Source organism: Bombina bombina, chromosome 1 (genome assembly GCF_027579735.1).
Source record: "Bombina bombina isolate aBomBom1 chromosome 1, aBomBom1.pri, whole genome shotgun sequence".
Taxonomy (NCBI): Eukaryota; Metazoa; Chordata; class Amphibia; order Anura; family Bombinatoridae; genus Bombina; species Bombina bombina.
Genome location: NC_069499.1, coordinates 1439730249 through 1439737546, shown reverse-complemented (window position 1 = coordinate 1439737546; position 7298 = coordinate 1439730249).

Below are 7298 nucleotides of genomic sequence, written 5' to 3'. Positions count from 1 at the left end.
GATTACATATTGAGACCTAGTCTTTTAAGTCTTCCTTCTTATGTAAAGGACACTCAGGATGTATTGAAAATTATTGAAGATATGTGCTTTGAAGATTATTGGACATTAGTGGCAATAGATGTTGAGTCACTTTACTCTTCAATACCACACAAAGATGGCATGGCAGCCTGTGAATACTTTTTAGAACAAAGGGGCCATCTATTTTCAAAGCACACAAAATATGTTAATAAACTTTTGAATTTTGTATTGGAATGAAATTTCTTTACATTTGGAGGTAAATTCTACCAGCAGGTAAGGGGCACAGCAATGGGCACTTGCTGTGCCCCTACCTATGCCTGTTTGTATTTAGGCAAGTGGGAGAAGGATGTCATCTATGGGGGAAGCCAGGGAGGTAATATAAAGCTCTGGCTTCGCTTCATAGATGACATCCTACTAATCTGGTCAGGAACAGAAGTGATGTTAAAAAACTTTATGAAAGAATTGAACATTAATAACTATAATCTCCGATTTACATATGAATTCAATAAGGAAGAAATCACATTTTTGGATTTGAGGATCACTGTACAAAACAACAAAATATTGACTAGTACCTATAGAAAAAAGACTGCAGGGAATAACTTATTAATGGCTGAGAGCCACCATCCCCCCTCCTTGATCAAAAATATACCGAAAGGGCAATACCTGAGACATTGAAGAAATTGTTCTGATTTGAATAAATTTAAGGAAGAAGCTGGTTCTCTAAGAGAGAGATTTATAAATAGAGGATATTCAAAAAATATACTCAAAAAAGCATATGTATCAGCTATAAAAGAAAAAGAGAAGAAATTCTGTATAAAACTAAAGAAATAGATCAAGATAATAAAATCAGATTCATCTCTACTTTTAATAATAAATGGCAGGATATCAGAGCCATATTAAACAAACACTGGCCTGTATTAACTTTAGAGAGAGATATTGTTAAATTTGTGGGTGATAGGCCTCTCATGTCAGCTAGAAGAGCTCTAAACCTTAATGATAGATTGGTTCAGCCATTATATAGATACATCCAAAAGCAATTGGTTACAAAAATATCAAGCAAATGAAGGAAACTTTAGATGTAATAAGTGTTCAGTATGTAATAATATGCAACAAAGTAAATGCTTTGTAGATATTGTCTATCTAGTCTTTTGTTGTTGCCCCATGTATTACGTAGGAAAAACCTATCGTGAACTGAAAGAAAGGATTAAGGAACACAAAAGAGATATATCTAATAATGTAAAAACAAGTAGTGTAGCCAGACATTTTAAGTTATTTCATAATAGTGATGAGGAAGTATTAAGATTTCTGGGTTTAGAAAAAGTTGATATATCAATAAGGGGTGGCAACTTGGACAATATATTGCTCCAAAAAGAGTGCAAATGGATATATGACCTTAAAGCTCTTAAACCCTATGGATTAAATGAAGAGATAAACTATGCTCCATTCCTTTTACAAAACTAAAGCCATATAAATTGAGAACATAATATAAAGTTCTCTAACACTAAAAGAAATTCATTTCTTTAAAGTTATAATTCTGAAGTTCCCTTTAATGCTGAAAAATTGAAGAAATGTGGATAAGGTAAAACATAATAAATTTCACCTTACACAGTTTGAAAAGTGAATTATTTATTAATTACAAATAATATAAGGAAAACATATTGAACTGGAAATTAACATAAAAAGATGGCAAGAATAATTGCTGTTTGTTTATTATTGTATATACTGTCAAAAGTTGTAAAATATTTACTTTCTTTTTATGTTATGAGGATAAAATGACAAATGAAAGAATTAAGCCATATATGCATAATTCAACATATTAAATTAAACTTGTTTTACATATATAAAAACAAACTTTTGCTACATATCCCTGGCAATGAACTCTACTCCTGAAAATCAAGCACAAAATCAATGGATAACAATGCAATATGACATTTACCATTTCACCTTAAGGGCGCTATTACATTAAACCCAATAAAAGGTCGGCACTAGGACCAGTAAGAATGAAGCCGGATGAAGCCCTAGACCAGTATCCAGTAAGGGTGAAACGTGCATAGCTGTGAGAGATTCAAACTGAGGGCTGCAGCTGAGCCCTCATGAAACGCTGGAATAACGGAAAGTGAAGACCGGACAAGTCAAGCGGTTGTGAGTAAGGTACACTCGCTTACAAGCCATAATCCCTTGAGGCATCGCAAAGTTATAAATTGCACTGGAACTGAACATACTATCCTTAAAAGGTTTTTGCAGTTGTTGAATAAACAAAGCTTACATCTTATCCAACTCCTAGAGTGTCAAATAGCCTGCTCATGTAATACCGCACAACACCTTAACACAAGCAGAGAACAAGCCCCTTTAATGGTTACAAATGTTGCTACTTCAATCAAAGTGTAACGTCTGAAGGAAGTAAATTGGATATATATTATCCTTCATGGACATACTTACAGTATACAAATATTGGCCAATATTAATTCTACAAGTGGGCCCATGCTCGTGTTTTAAATGTATTTCAAAACCAGTTCTTTATTTTTCTTGATGTTATTTCAGTATATAAACTTATTGCAATTGTGATTCCTCTGTTTATGTCGTTATTTCCAAGATTTATATGGAGTATATACATAATTGCAAGTAATTGTGCATAGAATTTTGTGGAGTTTAAAGGGACATTGCCCTATATATGGATAACTAGTTAATTGGAGATATTTTCCTAGATTCTGGTGCTGGATACAGGGAACTTTAAGTGTGGGAATTATATTCCCATACACTCTCGTTTAAGTATTGTATTTAATACCTTTTTCCCTCAGTGCACAGGGTGGCTCTGATATTAACTTAAAAGTCAGACCACTCGAATGTAAAAATTAGATGAAGTGGTGCGAACCTAAATCTATATATATATATATATATATATATATATATATATATATATACATACACACACACATACAACTTTCTTGTTTTCAAAAGAAGAGCACATTTTGTGTCCATTAAAATGGAAAGAACAGTGTAGATATTGTTAATGTTGTAAATGGCTGATTTTTAAAGGAATATCTACATTGGCGTACAGAGGCCCATTATCAGCAACTATCTGTCCTGTGTTCCAATGGCACATTGTGTTTTCTAATCCAAGTTTATCATTCAAAAAGAATAATTGATCATTAGAAAATCCTTTTGTAATTATGTTAGTGTCAAGGTATCTGTGAAGATTATTAAGTAATAGATGTATATATATTATTTCATATATATATATATATATATATATATATATATATATATATATATATATATGGCTGTGAACACCAAATGATTTATTTATAAGACATTAAGGGCTCCATGTACTAAGCAGTCAATTCATCCGTCATTGTAGACGCGGATAAACTCGCCGTTACTCGCCGCGGGCGAAATGGTGTCCGCTGTCGCTATGTACTAATATTCCCCCAATAAATAGACAAGTCTAGCCCGCCGCGAGCAGTTGCAGATTGTTGATAAATTTGACGCCTCGCTCGCCGCGACTAAGCTGATGTACTTAACTTTCAGTTGAATTGTCTGGCCAATTATTAACACGTGACATGCAAGGTGTCACGAACATCATAGTAGTCGCGGGAATAGAATTTTGCTCCTATAAAAGTTCAACTTATCTAAACAACTTTATTATTGTTCAAAATTTTTTGAAGAGTGATAACAGAGCGTTATTTTTGTAATATTTATTTACAATTTGGATATGGCTTCATCTGGATCTGATAATATATAAATATTAATATAAAAATAATTATAAAGATTGACAACTATACAATACAAATTTAAATAGATTACTCTTTAATTACAGTCGACAAATTGGGCGCAATTTATGTACATGGAAATGAGAGACAAATTAGACGCCAGTTATGCTGTAAGTACAATGCTGATATTACTGCCTTTTATATATGTCTAGACTGGCGTCTAGATTGACTTTCCTATTGTTTTGTACCTTGCCCGCCACCTAAAAGGTGGCGAGGCAAAAATAACGAGGTGGGAGCGGAAATTGTAGCGAGCGGACAAATAGATTTTTTAGTACATTCGTTTTTGGCGAGTTGGTGGTCAAATGTGTCTAATTACAGTGAAAAATGGAGCGGTAGCGAGGTTTGGCGGATAAGTACGCTCGCAATTTTAAAGATGCGAGTTTTAACATAATTGACGGCTTTGTACATATCAGTTTGCGAATTTTGACGCGAGATTTGTTGCGGGTAGCTCGCTGACTGCTTAGTACATGGAGCCCTAAATGCTTGGCTGACCACAGTTCAATCCTCCCCCACTCAATATGGAACATTACAATACATCCAAATGAGAACAATGGATTGCTTTCAAAACTCCCTGCTAAGGTGTGAAGCTAAAATTTCTATCAGATTGTCACTGACCCTTTCCTCTTGTTCTAAAACATTTGGCCATTAGTCATTTCAAAGAAAGGCAAATTACTTGAAAACATGGTAATCTATATTTTGTGTATTGCAAATCTTAGATCAGACATGAAGATTCCCTTTCCTGATTAACAGGACATCTGAGAACAAAGATTATCAGATAAATTACCTCATGCAATGATACAGACACAATGTCTGAAAAACCACTGGATTTCTTTTTAGACTTAAACATATTCGAAGAACCAGTTCTTAGCTGAACAAACATTTTCAAAGGAACTAGTCTTATGCACATAGATGCTAAATTGTCCCTGTTGTATTGAATCAACATTTGTACTGGCTAGCAGAGACACATGTTTTGCATTATAACTTGTGACTTCATTTTGAATCACAACTTGGGTTTATTTTTTTTTATTTTTTTTTTATAGAATTTTTATTGAGGTTGTGCGAATTGAAATACAACTTATGTAAAATAACACATCGTAAAACAAATACAAATGATACATTTCAAATAAACAGCTTCCATGTAGATAGTTAAGATTCACATCAAAGGTTATGCTGTGTAGAAACCTGGAACCTCTTTTTCATTTTTTCATAGACAAAACATATATAGGTACATTCCTCCAATAACATATGGGCCACTCATGGACCCTATAGAGTTTGCAACATTAATAAAGAAGGAGGAATTTTGCTAAGTATCTAGTCCAGAAGAACATAATAGGCAGCTAAAAGTATGTGGCTCTCAATAGGGGTAAAAATAAAAGAAAGGAAATTAGGTTAAGGGGCTCCTGAGCCATCTGGGTCTGGACTTGTAAGGTAAGAATTTTCATAGTTATGAGTATGGTATAGAGGAGATAAACCATTTAGGTAATCCTCCAGATATTGGAGGCACATTATGTTGGGTTGAGTTGGGTTGGGGGGGAGGAGGTGGTTACTTAGATTATATTGTAAATACAAGATATCCTATGATACAATAACGCAAGAGAGGGATGAGCTTCAGTATTACTCTCAGGGGCATATGGGTTACTAAGGGGGCAATATAATGAAATAATATAAAAGGGTTGGCTTCGTACTGAGCTTTTTTCCAGACTAGCCTATAGAAGCTTTAAGGTCTGAGTCTGTTGCTTAGACAATGTTTATACAGGGTTTTATGTATAGAGGGGCATTTACAGTTATAGAATAAGAGTGATGCTCGTTATGGGTTTCCCACAACCCGTGTATGTGTATATAAGATCCCTGAGGCCTAAAAGTGATCAACAGCAGGTGAGCCCAGCCGCCCCGGCCGCTGGCAGCCCAGCTCCCCCACCATGTTAAAATAAGAGAACAAGGATCCATAGTCCACAGAGCTATATAGTAGTGGTAGGATAAGGGGCAGGGCAATTATGGTCTGTATGCATCTTACAGCTATGAGCTAACGGACCCCATAATCAAGGCTGAATAGTTTAAGTAAGAATCTAATACGTATAACTTTAAATAGTGTTTTGAAGTTTAACCTCTGGGTCTATAAATATACAGGCTCAAAATAATAGTGTATAGAGATTGGGAACCTGCAAGGAGCTCAATATGCTAGAGTACGACCAGCACACAAAGGGAGGTATATATGAGGGGAACAGTCATAAAAATACATGAAGCTAAACCATACAAGACTCTTGATCCACAGATACCTAAGCATAATTATGTTAAGGCATTGCCCTAAGTTGAACACTTTGAGAATAAAATATATTAAAACATTAACAGTCAAAAATTAAACAGTGATTCCTCTCCTGTGAATATTGATATAGTATGTCTCACTATGTGTGTAAACACACATTCAGTATGTTAAGGTCTAAGCCTCATGGTCTAATTCACAGGAACATAATATATATGTTGAATTGAGCTGTAGCTAGGGCAAAAAGAAAGAAAGAAAGAAACAGAAAACAAAACAAAAAAAACTGGTTAAAACAGACACTATATGGTAACTACAGTAATAGTAGCCCAATTCAAGCAGTTAGAAACACATTGTTATTATGAGATGTAATCTTGTCTGTAAAACACTGTGTTTAGGTTACTAACCCTGGAAAGGTGTAGGACAGTGCGTGACATAGAGTAATGTATTTTATCTAGATAACACAAAGTGCTTAACAGTAATCATACACATTTAACTATTTAAATACAACATGGTATTGCTTAGCTATACATATAATTGTATGGGCATCAGCCGTCAAAACAGCACTAGTAAGGTTATCCCTACAACTCAAGAGGGATAGGACAATACAAGCTTTAGCAGAGGCTCAGTTCAAAAAGGTAGAAGCATACTGTTATTTGTCCATATCGACTTTGAGGTGATATTTGAGTTGTTCTATGTCTATTAAGTTTATTATCTAGGTAGGTACCTGTACTTTCCTGTAAAAGACTGACCGGGCTGCAAACTTTAACCAACACCACTTCTGCGGCGCTGATTTAGGCTGGGAGGCATAAGAGGGGAGAATCCTCGCTGTACAGATTGATCTAGCAGGCCGATGAGGAAATAAACATATGGACCCCAACCTGTGATCCTTCTTATTAGGGCGCTTCCAGCAGTAGGGGTTTTGTGCAAGTACGTAGTCCTGGCTAAACACGTTGCGTGTCCTTTTCACTTTGGAGCCTGGAATCCGCAACCCCATTATCACTAACTTGCCTCCTATTACACCAGGCAGCGGCGTCTCAGGCCCAAGCGTCACACACCTTGCTCTGCCAGGGCACTTTCAATCTCTCTTCCGCTGTGAGCGAGGGGCCTTACAAGGTGAGCGCAGAGTTGCAGGGCGAAAACGCCATTTTGATTTTGTGCCACACTTCACCTCGCCTACAATTGCGGGACCGGCAGTCTTCCTCTCACGATCTCCACGTGGGGGAATCCATGGTGCTTTTAGCGGTGTGAAG